Source organism: Papaver somniferum, unplaced genomic scaffold (genome assembly GCF_003573695.1).
Source record: "Papaver somniferum cultivar HN1 unplaced genomic scaffold, ASM357369v1 unplaced-scaffold_118, whole genome shotgun sequence".
In the NCBI taxonomy this organism is placed as follows: domain Eukaryota; kingdom Viridiplantae; phylum Streptophyta; class Magnoliopsida; order Ranunculales; family Papaveraceae; genus Papaver; species Papaver somniferum.
In genome coordinates, this window is record NW_020620825.1 from 15,982,877 (window position 1) to 16,009,280 (window position 26,404).

General features: G+C 37.2%; 1 pseudogene; it reads left to right on the forward strand.

Moving 5' to 3' along the window:
* Positions 1-12,428: 12,428 nt before the first annotated feature.
* On the forward strand, positions 12,429-17,991 carry LOC113330347 (annotated as a pseudogene).
* Positions 17,992-26,404: the final 8,413 nt, after the last annotated feature.

The window sequence follows — 26,404 nt, forward strand, 5'->3', positions numbered from 1 at the left end:
ACTCGTCCACTAGGGACACCTAGGGGTTTAAAGGCCTGTTATTCATGCTAAGAGTAACCGTATCCTCACGACATGGAGTTGTTGTATTTATGATTTGTTTTATTCTAGTTTGCTCGAGGACTAGCAAAAGCTAAGTGTGAGGGAATTTGATAAATGCATAATTCATATGATTTTAGTGTCCATTCCATACTTGTTTTAGCTATTATTCTTGCATATTTTCGTATTATTACTCTTGTGTTTATCTTATGTATCTCTAATAGGTGAATCATCAAAAAAGGATCTACAAAGTTCTGAAAAGAGCTATGAGGATAAGTATTCCAAGTATCCAAGCGCCCAAGTCCAAGAGAAGTGGAAGAAGTGCGACGAAAAGGAGTAAAACGCTCAAAATCAAGACTCAGGCCAAAGACCGAGATTAACTCGTTCAAATTAAGGATTTCTCATCACCATCTTGAATATAATTTATATAAAAAAGAATTCAAAAATAATGAGGTCATTCCGAGTTCGGGCGAAGAAATTATGGCCAAAACGAGTTTTTATTGAATACCAAAGACAGTAGGGTACGCATATGAGTACGCATACCCTAGTTCCGAAAATTTCTGTTGGAATTTGAGGTACACGTGCGAGTACGCATACCTAGCAAGTATGAAAACGTGTATAAACTCCTTGGAAGGCCTAAAGGCACGTTTGGGAACGTTATTTCGTTATTTTGGGTCGGGTTCTTGAACCGAACTAAATACGTGAAGACCAAGCAATGTAAACCTATAAAAAGGTGTTAGATTATGTAAAATCATATCACATCATAAGTCACGTAATTTTTAGGGTTTGGAGAGAAGAAACAACACACAGAGCGATTATCAATCGTAACGTTATCTCTTTAGTTTTCTCATATGTATATCATGGATGTTTCTACATCCATGAGTAGCTAAACACCTATTGATTGAGGACGAATTCTAAGTTGTAAACAAGATTTGAGTTATTATATTAATCTACTTTGAAGTTCTTCATATGATTATCGTTTGTTTATACTATTTGAATATTAGGTGGCCAACTAAACTAATTTGTTGATTCAATCTATTGCTAGTATTAAGTTAGGAGATAAGTAATCGTCTAATAACTTATACACAAGTAGCGAACACGAGACCTTGCAGAGGGATTCGGTGGAGCGACTGTGTGTATAAACAACACTAAAAAATGGACTTTGATCTAAGAGTCTAACTAGTAGTATCAACCTATAAATTCACAAAGCTTAAAGTGTTCGATTGGATTACACCTTGAGTGATCTACCACTTGGTGGTTCGTTGGATATAATCTGGTAGGCGAGAACTTCCGTATCCAGTGATATAAGGAATTTAGGGGATAACACTGATCTAGCTGTTATTCTACGGTTGGTGATAATCTATGATTAACGACAAGTAGGAAAGTATAATAACTCATTGACGGTTTATTAACGAAGAAGGATTCCTCGATCATATCTCTCTCTATTGTTTAAAACTTAATATTTTCAATTGCTTTTATTTAATTTGTTCGAAACCTAAAACAAAACCCCCCTTTGTGACACTTTGACAACTAAAACTCACTGATCTTCGTGGGAACGATCCTTACTTCCATTATATTACCAGTTAATTGTGTGGAAATAATATTAATAATTTGTTGAGGCTACGACACCCATCACATGTACGTACCGAAGAATAGGTATAGTAAGAGTCAAGATTAGGTTTAGATGATGATAAGAAAAGAGAAGAGAAGTTTAGAAGAAAGGTTTATGTTCAATATATTTCACAGTGAGTATTACAAAACATCGACTCTATATTTATATACACAGACTCTTAGAATCCTAAAATACTTAAAGACTTGTAATACAAGTATTTCCTTATGTTAACCTTTCCTAGAATACATGACATTATATGTATAAGAAGTTCTAGAATATTACGTAACTGATGTTGTCCTAACACCCTCCCGCGGGTCATCTTGAACTGTCAGCTTGAGTCTTAAAGAAGCAAACATGTCTTTAGCAAGAGGTTTTGTAAATATATCTGCCACTTGATCTTTCGAAGAAATAAATCGAACATCCAGCTTCTTAGAAGAAACTTGATCACGAACAAAATGATAATCTATTTCAATGTGTTTTGTGCGAGCATGAAATATGGAATTAACTGTAAGATATGTTTCTCCAAGATTATCACACCATAGAACAGGTGGAGATTTAGTCGATATTTGTAATTTCGAAAGAAGAGATTGAATCCACATGATTTCAGCAGTAGAAATAGCAAGACCATGATATTCAGCTTCAATGCTTGAACGAGATACTGTTTTTTATTTACGAGCACTCCAATAAATAATATTACCACCCAGAAAATACAATAACCACTGGTAGAACGAGATCATCCAAAGAACCAGCCCAATCTGAATCCGTATAAACAGTGAAAGATAATTGCAAAGTGTTTGCAGGCTTAAGTAAAATTCCAAATGTATAAGTATCTTTTAGATAACGTAATATACGTTTAACTAAGCTCCAATGATATTATGTTGGAGCATGCATAAACTGACAAACTTTATTAGTTTCATATGCTAAATCAGGACGAGTAAATGTCAAGTATTGCAATGCACCAACGATACTTCTATATTCTGTAGCATCAGTTATTAAAGTGTTACGATCAGGCGATATATCTCCAGTTGTGCTGAGTGGAGTTTTAATTGGTTTGACACCATCTATTTTTGCTCGAATAAGAAGATCATGAACATAACTCCTTTGTGTAAGAAATAGCCCGGAAGACGTACGTTTTGCTTCGATTCCAAGGAAATAAGATAAAGAACCAAGATCTTTAATCGCAAACTCAGTTTGTAAAGAATGACGAATAGATTGCAACCATGAGGAACTTGAACCAGTAAGAATAATATCATCAACGCAAACTAGTAAGAAAACAATACCAGTGTCATCACGTCGAATAAAGAGTGAAGAATCACATTTAGAAGTAACAAATCCATTTTGCAACAAGAAAGTACTCAGTCGATGGTACTAGGCACGTGGAGCTTGTTTTAATCCATAAAGAGATCGATGAAGTTTACATACATATGTAGGAAAATTAGGATCAACATACCCCAGTGGTTGTTTCATGTAAACCTCCTCTTCAAGATTGCCATGTAAAAAGGCATTTTGAACATCAAATTGATTAATAGACCAAATATAAGAGAGTGCCAGTGTAAGAATGACTCGTATAGTAAAAGGATTTACAACTGGACTATAAGTTTCACCATAATCAACTCCTTCCTGTTGGTTATATCCTTTTACCACTAAACGAGCTTTATGGCGTTCAATAGTACCATCTGCTTTTCTTTTAATATGATAAACCCATTCACAACCAATGAGATTCATAGAAGGATGATAGGGTACTAGAGTCCACGTCCCGTTTTGAAGTAATGCATTATATTCAATATCAGAAGCTTCACGCCAGTCTGGATTTGCCTGAGCTTGTGAATAGCAGGTTGGTTCAAGTTGAGAAACAACTACAAGTGCATATTTAGAAGTATTTGGTTTAAAAATACCATTTTTTGCTCGAGTAACCATGGGATGGCCAATAGAAACTGAAGTACCTTACTAGACTGTCTAGAGTCCTCTTGTACATATGAACTAGCATCAAAAGAAGGAGGCAGTACGGACTCCAAGTTTAATCTTTCCGACGAAGATTGTAAAGTACCAGCTGAAGAAGTAGTGGGTGATAGTATAGCTGGAGACAAAATTTCTTACGATAAATCAGAACCAACAATTCGTGAAGTAGGATCTATGCCATCATTAGGAGACGGTGGAGACTGCATGAAATTACGAGATGAACTCACAAATACCATAATATCATGCATAGAGGTAGATGTTACCTGATCGTTGGTTGAGGGAGATGGTGTCGACGACGAAGCAAAGGGAAAGATAGTCTCATTGAACACGATGTGGCGACTGATGTAAATTCCACCAGTAGGAATATGAAGACAATTGTATCCTTTATGCATGGGACTATATCCTATGAAAACACAAGGGGGCGATAATGGTTCCATCTTATGCGATCTATATGGGAGAAGATGAGGATAGCATAGACAACCAAAAATACGTAAAGAGTTGTAGTCTGGTAATACGCCAAATAGAGTTTCATAAGGCAGTGCAAGGGATGAAGATGGTACACGGTTCATTAAGTAGCATGCTGTAAAGAACGCATCGTACCAATAAGATGAAGGTATAGAAGCCATGGATAATAGAGTAAGACCAGTTTCACGAATATGTCGATATCGACGTTCAACTAACCATTTTGTTCAGAGGTATGTGGAGACGAATATCTATGAAAAATACCATTTTGTTGAAGGTAGGGGGTAAGTTTACGATATTCTGCAGCATTGTCAGATTGAAATTTTTTGATTTTCCGATTAAAGAGATTTTCAACATGTTTTTGAAACACAAGAAAAATAGAGTAGACATCAGACTTATGAGATAAGGGAAACATCTAAGTAAAGCGACTGTGTGCATCAATAAAAATAATATAGTATCTATAACCTTCATTAGAAAAAATATGAGAAGGACCCCAAACATCAGAAACAACAAGTCTAAATGATGCAAATATTGAGTCATACTAGAAGAGAAAGGTAACTTATGACTTCTATGCTCATGACAAGAAGAGCAAAAGGTTATAGTTTTACTAGATACTAGAAGTGAGAATTTTGAAATAATATGACGCACAGTTCGCATCATAGGATGTCCTAATCTAGAATTCTAATTAAGCAGACTTGCTCTTTCACCGACACATGCTTCTGGAGAAACTGCGAAAACATACAGTTCATAGAGACCACCTTCCCTACGGCCGCGTAGAAGAACCTTCCATGTACACCGATCCTTTACAAGACAAAAGTCAGGATGAAATTCAAACAACACATTGTTATCACTTGTGAGTCGCGCAACAGATAACAGATTATGAGAGATATGAGGAGTAGAAAATGTGTTGGAGAGGTGTAACTTATGATCAGGTGTGCCTAGGATCGACGAACCAACATGGGATATTGGAATAGAGTCACTGTTACCAAGTTTGATTTGATTAGGGATACTATACTCGAAATGAATATGCAAGCGAGAGATATCATTGGTTATGTGGTCTGTAGCTCCGCTATCTAGAACCCACGGAGTAGTAGAACTGTACCTTGGTGCTTGAGTAACATATGCACGAGGAGCAGAAGAAGTATGACAAGTTGAATCCTGTGAACGTCGAGGTGGTTGAGGACGAAAGTTTCTGTCAAAACGCTTCCAGTACATGGGAGCAAGGTGACCAACTTTGTCACATAATTGGCAAGGTATTGTTTGGCGAGTTACACCATTCAGCGTTTGTGCAGAGTTGTTACGCTGTTAATAAGCAGAACTTGGCAGAGTAGACTTTGCAGAAGAAGCAATATTGGCACCAGGCTGAGAGTGTAATATCTTATTTTGTTGCTCCACACGCAATCCAAAGGTAAGAAGATAGGTTATGAAATCTTCAAGTTTCATCGTACCCATTGATGTAGTAAGGGACGTAACAATAACATCATAAGAGGAGTCCAATCCGGCAAGAATACAGTGACGCAATTCAGTGTTGGTAACTGTAGTATCAACAACAGCTAGCCTATCGACAATATCACAAGCACGATCAATATATTCTCTCATAGATAGAGATCCTTTCTTCAAAGCTCTTAGTTCACATTGTAGATGATGAATATGGGCATCAGATTTAGAGGCAAATAGAGATTCAAGAGATGACCAGACTTCATGTGAGGTAGTTAGACGATGAACCTTTCTTAAAACAACAAGGGTTAGAGAGGAAAAGATCTATCCGAGAAGAATTCGATCCCGCTTCATCCAGGGAGCATATTCAGGATTAGGGTTTGAGGTGTTTTCAAGAGTCGCAGAAGGACGGGGTTTGTCACCATTAACATAACCATCCAGGTCATATCCTTGAAGATAGGGTAAAAATTGGGCATGCCAAAGAGAATAATTGTTTCATCGAGTTTCACAGTAATAATGTGATGAGGTTGTGAGAAAACGGAGGAAGCCATCATAGACTGAGAGGTACTGAGAACAGTTGAAATATTTGAATCAGTAGTAGATGCGGAATACATGGAGAATCGAACAAGGAGGATACCATGTCAAGATTAGGTTTAGATGATAATAAGATAAGAGAAGAGAAGTATAGAAGAAAGGTTTATTTTCTATATATTTCACAGTGAGTATTACAAAACATCGACTCTATATTTACATACACAGATTCTTGGAATCCTAAAATACTTAAAAGACTTGTAATACCAGTATTTCCTTATGTTAACCTTTCCTAGAATACATGACATTCTATGTATAAGATGTTCTAGAATATTACGTAATTGATGTTGTCCTAACAGTAAGGTTTACATTATAGGCTGAGATATATTACGCATCTAAGCAGAATAGGTAATTTCTATTACTGTTAACAGAAGACTACGAAGAACAAGAAGATAAATTAGATAATAAGTTTTATATGTAATGCCCAGATAATTTTTTTCCAATAGTCTTTAACGTATTTTTTGGTATAAAAAGTTTTTTGATGTGCACTTCTTTTGGGTATACGACTATTTTGAAAGATAGAACTCACAACTAATTTTCAATAATGTATGCATATCGGGTGTATGCCTCCTAAAAAAACAATATTGCAGCAATGATAGTTAAGCGTTGCACATTAATCAAGCACATTATTGAAAATTTTAAGTTACAAAAACAAACTATAAGCGTAAAGCAAAGCGCACAATACAAAACAATCAAAAGGTTAAGCCCCGGCCGTAGGCTTGGGTGATACCTAGTTAATCCTTAATTACTACTGGTTTGGTTAATTAAATTATGATAAGGTGTCATGAAATTACTACTTCATGGTCCTATTCTCTCATCATGTCAGCCTTAAAACATCCCACCGCAGCCCAAATAATAGGGTTCTAATAGAAGTGTGTGTGCCTACTGCCGAATTCAGACGAACCCTGATTTTGGGCATACCTAAAATCTTTCTGGGCATACTGTGAGCTTATAAGGGGTAACCTATGGTAGTTCAATTATTTATATACCCTTAAATCTTTTAAATTACTAATCTATCCCTAACCCTAATACAAAAACCTAAAATCAATAATCACAAAAATCAGTTTCATTCACCTTCTCCCTCCTCTCCACAGCAGCAGGCGAACTTCTTCTTCATCATTTTTTTTCATCGATTCATCGCATAAATTTGATCGTCCATTCGTGAAAAGTTAATCGACGATTAAACTCATCTATATAATGGATCGTCGTAAGAACGTAACTCGTTCTAATCGATCAATTGAACAATATATTGAATAACAAGAATATTTAGAGAGTGGAGAAGAAACTGAAAATCAACCACAAATCAACCCCGAAGAAGAGATTGAAGAAGAACCAACTCTTGAAATGAGAATAAGAAGGTTAGTTCTACAAACCCATCTCGTATTTGATGTTTTTGATTGCTTTAATAGGTTTAATTCGTCAAAAAACTGTTTGTGCGGCGGTTATAGGGTTTGGTTCGGCGTAAAACTAATTTGAGATGTGCGCCGAGCTGTTCTTAAAACTGAACCCTGAAAGTGCATATGAACGGATCGGCTTAAAATGCATATTAGTTTTGAGCCGAACTTAATGACACAAAGCTTTATTTTTAGGATCGGCTTATTCGATGGTGTTAAATTTTAGCCGAATTTATGTTGTGTGAATTCTATAAATTTTGCATGTCTATAGGATCGACTTATATGGTAGAATTAGTTTTGCGCCGAATAAATGGTTTTTGAATTTCAGAAATTTTGCATATGTTTAGGATCGACTTATATGGTAGTATTAGTTTTGCGCCGATTAATGTTGTTTGAATTTCATGAATTCTGCATGTGTAGGATCGGCTTATTTGTATGACACCAATTTGCGCCGAATATATGTTTCAATCAAAACTCTAGATTCGGCTTATTCGATAGTATTAGGATTGAGACAAATATCATTGTTAAAATTCATAAATTTTATAAGTGTAAAGGATCGGCTTATTTATATGATTTCATGTTGCGCCGAATACATGGTTCAATTCATAATTATAGATTCGGCTTATTCGATAGTTTTGGTTGTGAGCCGAATATGTAGAATCGGCTTATAAATCCTTGGTACTTATGCGTCGAACCACTCTCTGTGTAAGGTAAGCGAAATGTTAAGACATAGTTCGGCGTATATGTGCTATTTCGGATAATCCGAACATTCTTATTTTCTTACAAGTATTTGGCATTCCAAATCCCTTTGTTGTTCGAATTAGTCTTATAACTTTCATACTTGTGTTAGGACCAATGCAGCTACAAAGATGAAGAAGATGGAGGTAACACCTTCTACTTCTAAAACTCCCGATCCTAGAGGAGGAGGTAAGAAAAAATTGGGAGCGGGAGGTAGAGGAGGCATTTTAGAAGAAGAAGCTGAACAAGTAAGAATTGAAAGACAAGAAGAAGGAATAGCTGAAGATGAAGAAGTTGATGATAATCAAGAAGTTTATCAAGAAACACAACCCCAAGGAAAACCCAATAAAGACAAGAAAGGTAAGAAGGTGGCAGAACCCGAGAAAGAGAAGGGCGATGCTGATCGACGGATCACTGGTTTACACATTCTTAATGAAGATGACGTAATTACACCTCGATCAGATGGTTTGCCTCATGGTCTTCCGGAAGATGGAGGAAATGTGTTGATTGGTTATGCCGAATCTTGGGCGAAGAGAATTTATGAGACTCCTGATCATAACCGTGCAGTCCGAGTATTGAGACACCATAGGGCATCGGAATGGAAACTTTCTGAAGAGGTTCCTGAGGTGATTGCTTACGTAAAAGCCAGTGCTTTATGGCCTGTTATCAATTATGGACATAAGGAATGTGATAGTGTGTCGACCTCTGCCTTTATCGAGCGCTTTTGTCCAGAAACTTACACATTTCAATTACCTTTTGGAGAGATGGCAACCACTCCTAATGAGGCTAGAAAGATTACAGGCCTTAAAGCAAGGGGTAGAAGTGTGGATGTTGATTTCTATGACATGAATTGGGATGATCTCTACAATTTGTTCGAGGAAAGTCTTGGTTGAGATTCAAACAAAACTGAGTTGGAGTTTTGTCGATCCGTTAAAGATGTCAATTTCGTATACACTCCCAATGGCAGAAATAAAAAGAATAAGAAGATCAAGCTGACTAACTTGAAAAAGGAGTTTGAGAACACAAAGCAGAGAGTAATGGATCCCGTCAAAGTAAAGCAAGCCGGAACTGCCTACTTGCTTTATACTCTTGATAGAGACATCTTTCCCGACACAACCGGAAACAAGGTAAATGCTAATTATATATAATTGGTAAAAAATCTTGAAACTTGTAACAAGTATGCTTGGGGAACGGATACGCTCGCTTACCTGATGGAACAACTTGCCACCGCGTCTAGGTTAACAAGTACAAACATCGGAGGGAACTTCACTTTGCTCCAGGTAACTTCTGGGAGTTCAGAGTATGGTTCGGCTTATAACCATAAAAATCGTATAAGACGAACTTGTTATTTATTTGGCTCGGCTTATAATACTTGATCCATATAAGCCGAACAGTTCTCTGAGTTTGCAAACTTTATTCTTACTTTGATTTTTCCAAGTAAAAATTGTTTCTATCACTTCAATTCCTTTGATTTTTGAATGTGGTTCTTTGGATGTAGGTGTGGATATATGACCATTTCCCAATTTTGAACTTGGCCAAAGTATTTGATAAGGATGTCGATTATGTTGATACAGAGCCAACTGCAACACGGTACGAGTACGAGGACTCGAATAAAAGGAACAAAAAACACTTTGTGGCAAGATTCAGAGAGATGTTAGACCTACTGGGTGTTGATGATGTCACTTTTCAACCATATGAAAAGGAAGATAAAGAAAATGAAGTTGTTTAAGGTGAGGATATGTCGGTAGGTATGTATCATGGGCCATTGTGGTATCCCGGTGATTATGTTATATACGATCCTCGGCGAGTACTCCGTTAATTAGGATGCGTGCAAAAAGTTCCTTTGTTTGATGAGAAATTCAGGTTGTTACCAAAGAGAGGTACTGGAACTAAAAGCACCACTTCATCTTGGGAACCAAAGTATGATCCTGATCCCACCCTTCAGTTTTGGAATAACTTAGACGATCACACATTAGATGCGTCCAAGTTAGCACCTTTACTTGATCATGTGAAGAGGATCCGGGCTATATGGATTGGTATAACCAAATTTCTCATCCCTTCATCATCAATAAGAAAATTCAAAAGGTAGCTGATAAGAGGAAGGCGAAGGAAATCAAGATCACCAACAAGTCTACTTCCGAAGATGTAGTCAACGCTTTCAAGATAATGGTAAGAATGACTTCACTTTATACTATTTTCATATATTAGTTAGAGTAAAAATATCTTCAACCTAACGGTTATAAGTTGTTGACAAATGAAAAAATAGGTTGCCGCGGGTAGGGAGATGTTGAAAAAAATGAAGGCCAAACTTGGTTGCAAAACACCAATGACCATGGAAGAACAAAAATACCTCTACAAAAAGTGGGATGCAATCATCAACAAAGGAGAAGGACCCGAGGAACCCGGACAAAAGCCTACCACTAAGAGGTCTCGACAAGTTGGTGAAGGTACAAGCCAAGATGGTGCTACCGGCCAACCCGGTAATGATGCGTCGGAAGATGAAGACCAAGGTGGAAGAAGAGGTGGTCGTGCAACTAAGAAGAAGAGTCGTAGTTAAATGCCCTTTTATGTTTCCAAGTTCCTTTTAATGTTTTCTTAAGTTTTAAGTACACTTTTACGGTGTTCCAAATACCTTTGGTTTTAGGTGCTGAACTTTGTTTTTAATGGTGTTGGGATTGTGTTATGGACACCTTGAATTTCATGTTTTAATGAACTGCATAACAGTTAATTAGTTACTTATTACCTGCAATTTACTCTGGTTCGACTGATCCTGTAATTTGAGTTATGCGCCGAATCTGGAAACTCTGGTTTGACGTATCTTGTAATGTTAGTTACGCGCCGAATCATTTGTCCTTCAGGTTCGGCTTATTCGATGGTATTAGTTTTGCGCCGAACCTTTAATTTCAATAGTATAATTAGAGTTCAACGGGCTAGTTTTTTTATTTTTTTTTTAAACTATTGATCCGTTGGGGAATTTTTATATATAGCGCAACCCATTCCTACTCATTTATACACATACCAATTTTTGTTTGTTGCATTTCTACTAAAAAATGGAACCATTCACCGTTGAAGATGATAAAATTCTTGTCATAGCTTTTATTAGAACCTATTGTGAGCGGCCTAATGAACATCATTCGATGTTTTGGAAAAGAGTTAAATAATTTCATTTTGAGTTAGATGGGAATCCAAAACGTAGTAAGTGGATGGAATTATCTGAAAGATTTGAAGGTAACAAATTGATGTTCGGCTCATACGATTTTCGAAATATAAGCCGAACCAGTAATTATTTTTTTTCCGGGCTATTCAAGATGTTGTTCGGCTTACTATGAAACTTTCATATAAGCCGAACTAGTGTCTAGCAAAAGGGTTAGAATTGAAAATTATAGGTTGATGCTGCAAACAGATTCAGTGAGCCGAACCTCAACCTATTTCGTAGAACCATGATCCAAAAAACCTAACTTTTGATAATTGAGATCTAAAGAAGTGAGATTAAGCATATGATAGAAGTGTACCTGTGTATCAGAAGCATTGGGTTCCTCATCAATGTCTTCATCATCAGGATTTGGCTCATAAAAATCATCGTCTTGAGTTTGAGCTTGAGTTTGAGTGGGTGTAAAATCATTCTCATAATCTAAGAAATCAGCCATTTGGGAATCATTGGCGTAGTTGATGTGTATTTTCCTAGGTTTTTAGACGAATTATGACCCTCCTCATCCTCCAGTGAGTCAAGAATTAAAATTTTCTCACTTTCTCCTTCTCTTTCTCTCCTTCTCAATAAAAACTTTGATTTTTTTTCCCCAAAATTTTTCATCTAAACAACCTTTATAATTCTGAAAATTATCTTAATCACTAAACAAAATATTTAATCACTAATCAATATTACTAACACTAATACGTAAAGGGCAGATTTGCAATTAAAAAAATTGGATTAAGGGGTTATCTGATTTTGCTATTTCACAACCTTTTTTTTTCTTTATTCAATAATGCCTAGAAAGATTTCAGTATGCCCAAAATCAGGATTCACTCAGACGGCTGGACCGGAAGAGTCTTGAGCAGCTGGGCTTTAGCACGGGTATGTACGAGTTCTACTCTAGGTTTTCCTATGTAAAGACTACTTTATCCATACTAAAATACCTAATTTCATTATTATACCCCCATAAACCCTCACTTTTATTTTAATTTTTTTAATTTTCAGTTCTGTTTATTCATCGTCACTACTGTCTCGTTTCTCGCTTGCACTTCGAACCCTAAACTTCGTCAGCTGCGACAACCTTGGAGCATCATTTCTGCAAACTGTTGGAGCTGGTAAGCATGATATTCTATCTCCCAAAATTTATTTGGGTTTTCCGATTGATTTTTGGATTAGGGTTTTGATATGTAGAGAGTTTATATTCTCTTTTGAGCAACTGTTAATTCGCTGTTTAAGCTGAAATCTTTTTTTTTTTTTTGTTCTTTGTAGAAATAATATCTGTGGGTTCGAAATGATCTCGGCTATTTCTTGGGTTCCCAAGGGGATTGCAAGGGCTATTCCGGCTGAGGTTGAGCCACCTACAAAGGAGGAAATTGAAGAAATAATTAAAAGTGGTACCTTAGATAGAAGGTAAATTTATACGTTGAATATCACGTATTAGTATTTTTTTTTTTTATGTATTCTTAGATTCAATTGGATGGTCAAGCTATTGCATTGTTTTGAATGTTGCATGGTTTTGTTATATAGCGACGACTCTGAAAATGAAGATAATGATGAAATGGATCTTGATGCTGCAAAACGAGCTGGTGATATTTCCCAGGCATTAGCTGCTGCCAAGGCACTTGATATGACACCTAAAACCACAACCTTTGGTACTAAAGATATGACCGATGCCCTTAAGGAGCTTAACATGGATAATTATGATGAAGAGGATGATGGTAACTTACTAACTTCCATGATTTATTTGTCTGTTCTCTTAACAGTGATTTCTATTATTCTTATTGACAAGGATAACAGCTTCACTAGTAATATGTAAACTTCAAAATTTTCAGGCAATCTGATTGTTAAAATGGATTTCATTTTTGAAAGTGTAACAAAAATATTTTTCTTCTTCTTGGGTGAATTCAGGCATTGAAATATTTAGTACTGCTATTGGGGACAGGTACTATCCAAGTAACGAGATGGATCCATATCTGAAGAAGGATGTAAGCGTAGTGATATTTAATACCCGCCGTATCTTGTATAGAGAATTCATATTGTGGTGATTCTAAAGTTTATTCTCTTTGCAGGATGAGGATGATGATGACGATGAAATTGAGGATATGACCATAAAAGCAACAGATGCAGTAATTATTTGTGCACGTACTGATGATGATATCAGCCAACTTCAGGCATGTAATAGTGTGTCAATTGGAGTTTCCCTCTAACCAAACTTGAGGATATTAACTTTCTACTCAGAACCGATTTAACATTTAGGTGGAAATGTTGGTGAATAACTCTGTACTTAGAGATGATTTTAACATTTATGTGGAAATTTTGAAGCTTGAATGGTTTTCCAACACATAAATAGTGTTTGAGAGGCTTTGTTGGAGTTCTCGATACATCCATTTTTCTGTCCTAGATTTCATCTGTATCGCTTTGTTTATGATTGCAGGTTTGTGTTTTTGAGGAGTTAGAAGATGGTGAATTTAACTTTTACTCTCATCATGATATCATCCTTCCAGCTTTTCCCCTCTGCACGGCTTGGCTTGATTTTGACGTTAAAAAAACTGGTGGAGATAAAGGTGAGTCAATTGATCACTTTCTGGTTTGAATTGCCAAAGGTTCTTAGTATTAGTTTCGAATAACTGTTCAATTTGAGGCTTTTAACCATCATGACCAGAATTTTATTAATAGCCAATAACTCAGGGGCTTCTTTAATGTAACTAAGAGTTATTCAGTCAGCGTAATAACGAACATTATCTTTTGAATTTGGGTGTTGATTTTGTTTGGTTCTCATTAACAATATTTATCTTTTCATCTTTAAATTGGCAGGAAACTTTGTAGCCGCCGGTACGATGGAGCCTGCTATTGAAATTTGGGATCTCGACCTGGTATGTAGATAACGTATTTCTTCAGTTATTAATAGATGCAACTCAACGGATGGGGAGTATGCGTTAGTTTCTTCTTTTTATTATTTGGAACTTGTTCCCTCTTAACTTCATGCAATTAAACCTTCTTTCCTACAGATTGATGAACTTCAGCCATGTCTTGTATTGGGTGGCGTTGCCAAGAAAAAAAAGAAAGGGAAAAAGGTTGAGCACAGTACTTGAGTCCTATATCCCTTTTCAGTTTCGTTTCCTGGAAACTATATTGAATTTTTTCAAGTAATTTGCTACTTGTTCATTCTTGGCTTTCCGCTGTATAGTAGAAGCCACATGATGGTGCATTGCCTTTATGAGCCTACTGATATAAAGTAGCATGAAACTTAAGTTGTAACCAGGCCACAGAGTTAATGCTTGTCGGTTCTTTATTCCTCTGTTTTTGCATGGGCGTTGAGTTGTGGGCTTGTCAGCCAGGTGAAGTTTTTTAAAAACATACAAACAGTTGTGCTTGTCCATCTTTTACCAACTACGCTTCCATCATCGTACCAAAAACTCCTACCATCCAGTACAATAGCAAAAAACAGGAAGCTAAATTGATCTTACAATTGTTTTTTTTTTTAAAGATTTTCATAGTATCCATTTGATTTTATTTGATTACTGTACTGTTAAGGTTATACTTTGTCTTTAAATAGCAAATGGCTTATGTAATCGATAAGTAGGACAACTGATCCAAGCATCTGAATACTGAGTATAAGAACTTTTAGGTTTCCAAAGAGTTGTAGGTTGAAGGGACTGTTGACCATTCCTAAACTTCATAGAATGTTAAGTTGTTGATTTTGCATTGTTGTTTGTAGTACCTAGACAGTACACTCAGCACTATCTCTATTTCGTCTTCAAATACTGGCAGTTAGATTGCAATATTTGAGCTTAATCTCGTGTCGTATTCAGCGAAAGTTTATTTATCAATTCTGATGACTTTCTTTTGTTGCAGAAGGGGATCGATTATCAAAAGGGTAGTCATACAGATTCTGTACTTGGGCTTGATTGGAACAAAAAAGAAAAGTAAGCTTCAGATTGTTGGTAAAGATAGTATTTAATGGTTCATTAATTACTGGTTTCATGTTGCTTTTTGGCTTTTCTTGCACGTTTGAATGCAGGAAGTATCTTGCCAGTGCAAGTGCTGACAACTCTGTTAAGATTTGGGACATAGAAGCTGGAAAATGATTCGCCACAAGAAACGGCCACACAGACAAGGCATTACTCTGATTTATGCTCATATCGGATCTTTATTTGTGAGGACGTGCTCGAATCATGCTATCATTAATTTAACAATCTCATTCTCATATCCTCCTTTTCAGGTTCAAGCTGTTGCTTGGAATCCGCACGCGCCAAATGCTCTTCTCAGTGGATCTTTTGATCACTCAGTTATTTTGGTAACTCTGATACCCATCACACTATTTTACTTTTGGATTGAAATTTAGAGGCATGAATAGATACCAACAGGGGGTAGTCAGACAAACACTACCAAATGGCGGAAGGCCTAGAACGTTTAGTTCCTTACCAGAGGCAAAGGCAAAGTGTTTTAAACATGGGATGGGATGACCCGTTCTTGGTACAAGCGGGGGCATCTGAGTTTCTTAGCATGTGATCATAGAGAATGTTTCTATATTGTTACGTGCGTATAATGTAGGACCCGTGTCAGAATGCAATAATATGTGTCTGTTACATACATCCAGGACGTACACTAACATGGGTATGAATGTTGGTGTCTGACACCCCATAGCGCCCTAAAATACTAAATACAGGGACACAGGATTTAGGGTTAGGTTGATGTTATGTACGTTCTTAAGAAACTAAAATGGCTATATCTTCTTCATCCTCCTATAACTTCAGGCTTTATAGAGCTAAGTTGCAATTATATTCAAGTCAGACGCTTTGGCATATCCATAAGTGTCCGACATGAGAATCAGTGTTGTTGTTGCACAGTCGGATGTCAAAAATATCTGTGCATGTGTAGTAGGCCTCTTGGATTTTCTGTATCCTGTTTGTTCACATAACCAATTTGTGTATTATAATACTTCTGATTGGTTTAGTCGATCAAAAAAATAATATTTCTGATTGGTTTTCTAGCTTCCATTGGTTTTTGGTGTTCATAATTTGATCACTTTGCCATGATGTCACCTCATGGCTTTCTACGTCATGCAGGTGGACATGAGATATCCTTCACATCCGGGTTTCAAATCTGTAGTCACAGCAGATGTGGAGTGCTTAGCATGGGACCCACATGACGAGAACTCATTCTTGGTGAGTTTCCAGAGTATTGGTTTATTCTCATAAGGTTGACTTAAGATGATCCCTTTGATCAATATCGTTTTGTGAATTGCCTTCTTTCAGGTCAGTCTCGAAGATGGTACTGTTCAAGGTTTTGATATTCGAACTGCTTCATCTGAGGGTTGTAAGCCATCTTTCACCCTCCATGCTCATGATAAGCCTGTTAGCTCGATTTCCTTTTGTCCAACTGCTCCTAAGGTATGCGTTCGTTTCCTCCCAAATATGAGTAAATTGACGATTAATTTATATAAAGAGGATATATCTAATGTGCAATCATGTTGTCATACAGCTACTTGCAACGGGGTCCACAGATAAAATGGTAAAGTGACACCATTGCTCCTTCTGTAACACTTTTTCTTTTTTCCGTCTCTACGCATCTCATCAAATTGTCTCTTTATAATTTCAAGGTGAAACTATGGGATTTATCAAACAACCAGCCATCGTGCGTTGCAACCAAGAATCTTAAAGCTGTAAGCCCTATAATTCTCTCTAATTTTGCTTGGGTTTTTGATGATTTGTTTTATTGTTTATTTCGCAACTATGTGGAGGTGCAAATTGCTGCTTTTGGTTTTATTCTCACCATAGCATACTGTATATTGGAATTCTAACAATATCATCTTCTACTTGTATTTTGTGTTACTAGGGAGCCGTTTTTTCTACGTCTTTCTCCGAAGACTGTCCTTTCTTACTAGCCATAGGAGGCTCCAAAGGAGACTTGCAAGTGAGTTTTGTGACCATGCGACTGCCCCCATTCTTTCAAACCTTTTGTTGTTTGTAAATTCTCTAAATATTTTCAAATATGTATTTGGCAGGTGTGGGACACATTGACTGAAACAGGAGTTGCTCGAAGGTTCGGCAAATACAGCAATAGGAAACCTCCTGCACCACGGGAGGAGGGTGCAGAGCAGGAAATAGAAGAGGAAGATGACGAGGGTTTAAGCAGTGATTAGTGTGTTTGTGGGAATTATTGCTAGTAAATTAACTCTCAACCACAGAGAAGCGAAAGGAGATGCATGCAGATAAAAAAACATGAAGTTTTTTCTGCTGATGCTTTCTACTCGAGCTGAGCACATACTGATATGTGTCATGGGTTCCCATGTAAACCCAGTAGGAACAGTAGAAATCTGTCTCTCTTCTATAGCTACTACAGGTTGTGCAGTTTTTTTTTTCCTTTTTGAGAAGTGTATCCTAGTTTTGGTAGTTTATTTAGGAAGGGGGATAAGAGTTGGGGAATAGAGGAGAAAACTGTCAGGAAGTAATGTGGTGTTTTAGTATTTTTTGACGAGTGAAATATGAAACCATGGTGTTTATACCACCTAATGGATATTGTAGTTTTGTATTGAGTTGCCTTATACTTGTTTGTTTGTATTCTGCAAACCAGAAATCACTTATTATCAGGCATGCATTTTGATGTGCTTGAGGCAAGGTTTCAACAATCAGTTCATTTCTGAATTGGGACATTTGGTCCAAGGCCCAAATAAGTAAATTATAGTACAAATTCACTGGTAATAAGTGAAATTGGTCCTAGGAAAGTTATCCTTGGAGAATTTATCATAATACTTGCTCTTACTAAATTCATCACCGTTGTGTAGTTTTTGTTTCTCCATCTTCACTTCTTTTTACCGTGTTCCCATATAGCTTATTAAAACTACAAATTCACTTGTAACTTTATAACTATTTGGAGTTTCTATTCACTCGTGACATACATACAGGTAAAGACTGCCACAGGAACACAAAATTTTGATTCGAAGAGGATTAGAATCGATCCCAAAAAATGTGACGCGGACGTGCTTCTCAAACTCATCTGTAGTCCGGGCTCCAGAAAAATTACACAACTAGTGTTTGTTTCGTCTATTCATCTCATGATATGAAAACAAAAGATGCTACCATATGAATCTGTGTCACTGTCCTCTCTTTCTTTCTCTCATCAAAACCATACTTTTCTTGTCTACTCGAATTTTGTTGTTGTTACAATTTTAAGCGGTTTTTCTCTCCGCTGCGGCTTCCAAGATTCAGAGCAAAGATGACGACAAATATGATAGGGGGACAACTCTAATCTGATGGACCATGCATTGACACGTTTATGATTAGAATTTGGAACTATTCTTTATTATCTCTCTCCCTTGGTTATAAAGGTTCCCTTTCCAAACATGCACTGACAAAATTACACGGCAATCAAATCACAATTCATAAAGTACAGAACGTTAATTTTATAGAGCAGGCAGAGAGCGTAGCAAAACTTGGATCAAAATAAAGAGAAGAATGGCAAATCTCATGCAGAAATAATTTAGTTTTACAGTTCCATTTTACAGTCTCGCAGCTATCATTGAATAGTGAGAATACGTCATGAGTAGGTGATGGGCTTCATGGTTTTTTTATAAGCTGAGTTTTGGTTTCATCATGCAGAAGTAGACTGTACCAGTATGCATGACAGCATCTTGCAGGGACAAAATTATTTCTATACCCAAGTTTCAAAGGCATAACGCGCAGGTCGCAGCATCTCCATATTTTATGTTCTGTTCAAAATTTCTAGACACTTTAATTAAAGAACTAAGCTCAAAATTGTGAACCTAAAAGTGCTACTATTTTACTAATAATTTCTTTAAAAATTTTCTTTGTTGTGAATCTATCTACAAAGTGCACGGTGAATGCATATCTGTATGCTTCAGAAAAAAAGAAAAAAAATGCGTATCCGCGAGACCGTAGTTTTTTTTTCTTCTCACATGGGGAGTATCTCAATACGGAAAGATTAAGATTTTTCACTGAGTGAAATCCTAAGGATACAGATCTCAAGTGTCTGGATGTACGTGCAGCTGGTTGATAGTCAAAATGTAGTATATTAAGTTGATCAGATCATTCATGAGCAGCAGCCATCATCATCTGTACTAAGTTTGTTGCTTACTTTGAGGTCCACATGTATGCGGACCACAATTTTGCTTTTGCCATGACTAGGCCTAGGTCCCCCTCATTCATGTAAGGTGGAATTTTCATTTTTAACGTACATGGTAGGGAATGTTACCGGAGGAACACACCCTTCAGCTAAGAGTACCGTTTTAACGGAACAGGGCCAATAACAGCAACAGCTGAATGGTGTTGCTATACCATTTTGGACGAATCTCCAAATCCAAATCCAAAGTCTTTTCCAGTAATAAGTACCAAATCGACTAGAGAATATCTCCTAAGAGTCGAATATAGGTTTTACGCCGGCCTGTCCGAACCTCACACAACTTGTACTACGGCAAGCAAATTATCAAATTATCAATACCATTTTCGACAAATCTATCCTATCAAATTATCAATACTGTGGACTACATTGGACTTAGCAAAAAAAAAAAGTGGACTACATTGGCCACCATTAGAGATGGATCTTGATTGTTACCGTTGAGAGTGACTCTAGCCAAACGGCTGTTAATGTTTAGCATTGGACTCCAGTTAAACGATCTTGGAATTGAGAAATAAGCACAAAGAACAATATTGAAATGATTTCATTTCACCACAATTCTTGCTCTTGTTAAATCCATAGAAACTTCAAACCCAATTATGTGCTGCCGACCTGCCAAGCTGCATTTCCATTTAATTAAACAACTTCTCTAGTCGAACGAGGACTTTTTCTCGTATCTACCAATAAATTAACATGCAAGATACACTAGCAGCTAACCAACAAGATCTTAAATTAAACATATTGAAAAAAAGAATTAGAAAACAAAACAGAAGAATCAAGTCAAAGTAGTTGTTTTAAGTTGGTGCATGCATGCATGAAACTATTTTGGTTCCAGATGAATTATCTGTCATCCTATAAATAAAATGCACCTTAAGTCAATTAGCCTCGAACTTTCTACAAATGATTAGCATAAGATTTTGGGTTATTTTGCGTTTGCCATCTTGATTAGTGGGTTGTTATGCACAACAAATCTAGTTTGCCTATGCTAATAACTAAGCTAGTTCAAAAAATCGTTTCACTTTCTCTTTCAAAACAGTGCGACTACTGTTATGTACATACAAGTCCTTTTCTAAGTTAAATCTTGGTTTCATTCTTGTCGACATGCCGAATAATAATGAATCTTTTATGCGCCGAAAAAACAAAATATGAAAACTCCCGCGTAAAGAGTGGTAGTATAAAACTACAAATCATTAGTCTAAAGTAGAAATCATTTCACAACTAATTAGAATAACTTTCGATAATGAAACCGTGGGTACATTATTGACATGATTCATGTAATTTAGGTGACAGTGATCTCCAATAGTGCTTAGAGCAACTGTAATGGACGAGTAAACCCAAATTTTCAGTTGAGTGGGCTGACGTAGTGGGACGGACCATCGATCAAAATTTGATCAAAGAGTAAAATCCAGACCAAATTTGGTCTGTGATCAAGACCAAATCCAAATATAGTCGGGCGTTGATATAATCTCCGCTACACATCGGACGTTGATATAATCTCCGCCATTCATCGGGCGTTGATATAATATCCGCTACACAAGGGGCGTTGATATAATGTACGCCTGAAACGGGGCGTTGATATAATGTACGCCCGATGGGACATTGGTAAAGACAACGCGCGAAATGGGGCGTTCATATACTTAACGCTCCACTTTCACAATTTATAAAACTTGCATGGGGCGGGCTTTATACCTCTGCCCCATTTTTCTCTTTTTTTTTTTTTTTCTTTTTTCTGAAGCGTATACTATATCAACGCCCCACTCGCGCGTTATCTTTACCAACGCCTGATCCCAGGCGTAATGTTTATCAACGCGCGACCAAATATACTCTTTTCCCACTACGCCACATGACGGACTAAATCCAAAATTGGTCTTTTTTTTTAGTCTTTGGTCTTTGGTTATACTCGCACCACGGTGGACGCTCTTACAAAGGGTAAGTAGTAGAATTTGGGAAAGTTAAGCATATAGGCTTTTCAATTGATTGAACATTTTGTGTAGCTGTAAAATGTGTACCTAATTAAGACTAATGAAGGCCAAATTCATGGAACTAATCATAATCCTTTACTGGCAAATTAGGACCAGCTAATCTACTCCTAGATAATTTTATATTAAGTAGTTTCCCTAGGTTCATAATACGTGTTTAATTAACTTAATCTCCTCTAATTTCAATGGTACTACTATTTTAACAGTTTCTTGAACAGTTCACGACACTTGACACAGCAAATGCTGCTCACTTCAAACACTTGGCCAGCCCGCCTTAGTTCACTATCCCTCATTTGCAAGAGGTCATATTGAAGATGTCGGGGATGCTGAAGTTCTTTGTTTTTGAAGCAAGACGATGAAGTTAGACGAAAGGAATCAATCAAACTTTTTTTTTTTTTTTTGAAGAAAGTTTAAAATTATCATCATAGTTTACCTATTCGATCGAGAATATGACCTGTTATTAAAAGGCGAAACGATGATAAACAAAAGAGAGAGTAGGACTGTAGGAGACTATGTGGGAGATTCTGAGAGACCCACAAATCTCATCTGTCAATCTCACCTCAATCTCATCTTAGTTTGAAGCTTTGAGGTACTGATGGTGAATCTACCAATTTCTTTACCTCATCATCCATATAATCATAGAAATCCTATATCAATTTCATCAATCAAAACCATGTGCAACCAATTGCTAGCTTTCAACTTAATTAATATAATCTCCATCAAACAATTGCTATTACCCATCTCATAGATCTCCTGCACCCATCCCCTACATTTTTTACACATCCCCTACACCCATTTATCATTTTCAGTTCTAAACCAACAATGGTGTACTGGTTTCTGAAGATGAAAAGGTTTCCATCACAGTTTTTAATCGGCATTAATGGTGCTGGTTCTGCTGATATTAAGGGTAATTTCTCACTTTCAGTTCTAAACCAACAATGGTGTTGGTTTCTGAAGATGAAAAGGCTCCATCACAGTTCTTAATCGGCAATAATGGTGCTGGTATTCTATTGATATTCAGGGTTTTTCTCCCTTTCAATTCTTAACCAACAATGGTGTTGGTAGCAAAGGGCTTCCATCATCAGTTCTTAATCGGGTGCTGGTTCTGTTGATATTCATATCACGGTAGATCTTGGTTTGTGATGCAGTGGAGGTGCAAATGGCGGCAGCGGCGGCAAGTTTTGGTAATGATACTGTTTTGTTAGGGTTTCATGTTTGTCGGGCTTTTTATTTTACACGGGTTCATATCCGGGTATCCTAGTATTATAATTGGCCTTGGTCTTTAATGAGGTTGTCTCTTGGGCCTCGTTTTCTTACAGCTTGTAAGGGACTATTTCGAATCTTCGATCTCCTTAGGTCATCTGATTCATCTCTTTGCTCTTTCAATTGAAAGGTGTATCCCTTATAATTTTCTATTTGGAGTCTGGTTGTAACAATTCTTATTTCTTTAATAAACCTCTCTTTCACGATCAAAAAAAAAAAAAATTCTGAGAGACCCACCACCACGGCTAGTCAGGGTTCATAAACAGGCAGAAAAAAGTTAGAAGTAATTATTTATTTTATGAACAATTGACATGGATAGATTCTGCACTCATGGGGTGTTGAACTGATACATTACTCTCAGTCACCGTCTTTGTATCGCAGTAAAAGCGTGTCAAGATTTCAAGAATGCAAAAGCATTAGCTAGGGGGTCCATATTATGCAAATCTTGAATCAGACCATTAAAGTTGGTATCAGAATCCGATGACTGCCCGAGGGATATCTATACACTACTCCGTTAAAAGCTGTGTCCGGGGTGGATCTATACAGGGGAAATGCTGTATGCTTCAAATGAGTAGTAAATAGCCTGTTTGCTGAGTTTGGATTATGGTTCAGGAGCAAGGGACTAGATTATTCAAGATGATGAAGCATGAAAAGTGCAGGCGGGACATATATTTCATGTTGCCAGAAATTTGAAAATGATATTGTAACTTGTATTCAACTTGTAGTAAGAATAATCACCTGCCAGTAAAGGATATGCAACCTTGACAGTAATTTACAGAGATAACACATGTAGCATTGCTGTATTTGATGTTCATCTATAATTTTCATCAAAATGGTTGATGAGAATCTTATCATTATTTCCAGAAAGATATAAGTGATGATGATATTAATTGACCAAAAAACAAATGGCAGCTACATGGAAGGCGCCTGTATATGTTAGACAATTATTTGGTTGTTACACTAGACTGAGCCGACGGAAATTGTCTACAGGTAGACCGGTATTATCCGATACTCTATATGCATCACGACTCACGGGTGCAAATTTGGATTGTCAACAAACATATACACACAGACACATCCTAGACTCCGAGTAACATACGAGTATGGATTGCAATAGCACTGTTCTATCATCTGTCTAACTGCATTCCCATCATTCATTTACCATGCAAGAGACATTTTGAGCCAGGTAACTTGTGTCCTGAGCTGAATAGCATAATTGATGAGCTGTGTGATTTCGACAATAACGACCCTAATAGCTAGTCTATGCTGCTATGGGTTATGTGATGCAAATTGTAATGTATTTGGCAGAAGAGACAGGCCTATAGCTAATTGAACATTGCGGTTTTGGAGTGTAGTATCTATTACCACTCAGTGTTCAGACCATGCAGATTCATTCATATAAATTAGTGTACACGTATATGTATGTATACCACTCTTGGAATTTATCTACTTTCTGCTTGCTAGCTCTCTTCAGAAATGATATATGCCATGACAAAACTGATTTTGTTTCTGCCATGAACATGGAAAAAACACTTGACCTTTCATGGATTGAATGGTGAGAGATTTTTACTGAAACCTACTATATATATCTATATGAAGACAAAATGTGATGGTCCCGAGCTATATGGTGTATCTTAGTCTGGTTATTACTACTGCCAAGTCTGCCATCGACTCGGGTTTCTAATTTCCATCCTCGATGTTTTGAACTTCTTGTAATCAAAATTAGTGTAGTTCATCTCTCATAGTATACATCATCCTTCTTGTAATCAATAATTCACAGCCAAAGATTTAGATGCACAGAAATAAAGGTTGACATGGTACGGCTTATTCATTGATTCATATAATTAGAGCCTCGTACATGTCTCCTTGTCTGGCATTTCGCTGATGACAGATCGAGCATTGGCCAAAATCTCTAGACGTCAAAGCTCTGGCAATGGGTACTATGACATGGCCCAACAGTTAAGCACATGTAGCCTGACAGATGGAGCTGCACATGCCGACGGTGTAGCGCCAACATGGCTGAGACAAGAAGGCTACTTAGCACATGCAATACTATGCGATAGTGTTGTATATCCTTATTCAGAGTTAGCCCAGCTCAAGGAAGGAATAAATGATGAAATGCAAAGTCATGGCATGACTTTGGCATCGTTCCAAGCACTGGCCAAGACTTGGATGATGCATATGCAACAATGGCGTTGCCAAATGCGCCATTGGGGATAACTGCTCGCCAAAAGAGATGCAAGTGATGCATACGAAGCATGAAGTTGAATTAAGCAAGTCAAGACTCAGTTGGCAAGATATTTGGATGTTGGCATCCAAATGAGATAAGTGCGTAGCGGAATGAATAAAGCGCAACCATTGCCGGATACTTGGCAGAAGTGCAAGTTAGATGAAGCGTAATCATTATCGAGCACTTGGTGTAGGCCAAGAGTGAGTGAAGCACAATCATTATCGAACATTGGCAGGGCTAAACTTCAGTGACGCATAATGATTGTCGGACTTGAGTTCAAGCTGTCAGTTGCGAGTGTGTGTGCATCACACGCATGCCAAAGTGAAAGAGCAAGTTAGAGACGGTTATAGAGTGGCTTTATAACCGAGTTTGGCATGTCCTAACCGTTGAAGACAAGTGTGGCGCCATTGTGCAAGCCAGCACCAAAGATAGCAGTTAAAAAGTGGAACTGGTGGTTAGGGAACTGCCCATGGACAGATGGCGGTTCATGGGGCGTGCAACAGAGTTGCATACGGATTGTCCCTGGTTCTTGGCATTATAAATAGCCACAGAACCCCTTGTAAACGAGTTGTTCAATATGAAAAAGCGGGGGTCTAAAAACACCACCGAATATTTCTCTTAGCAATCTGTATGGACTAACTCTGAAATACTTTCTAGAGAATCAACTAGGCAGTCAGACTCAATCTAGGTAAAAGTATCTCAAGGAGTTAATATCTCTCTCTTGTTTTGATTTACTCGAGCTAATAGAAATCAGCGAGTCTTTAATCAAACACAGGGAATAACTTGGATGGTACCAAAGACCAATATCCAAGGATCAGTCAATGACAATCAACAACCAAAGGTTGGATTACTCTAATTGATGATCTAACATACAACCTGTATTATTTCAATTATAAAGATAAAACAATATAATGCGGAAATAGAAATAACACAGACACCATAAATTTTTTTAACGAGGAAACCGCAAATGCAGAAAAACCCCGGGACCTAGTCCAGATTGAATACACACTGTGTTAAGCCGCTACAGACACTAGCCTACTCCAAGCTAACTTCGGACTGGACTGTAGTTGAACCCCAATCAGTTCCCACTGATCCAAGGTACAATTTTACTCCCTACGCCTCTAATCCCAGCAGGATACTGCGCACTTGATTCCTTAGCTGATCTCACCCACAACTAAGAGTTGCTACGACCCAAAATAACAGGCTTTGACAATAAATAAGTCTGTCTCCCACAAACAAGTCTATCAAAGGATCAATCTGTCTCCCACAGATAAACCCTAAAGGTTCTGTTCCGTCTTTTGATAATAATCAAGGTGAACAGGAACCAATTGATAATCCGGTCTTATATTCCCGAAGAACAACCTAGAGTCATCAATC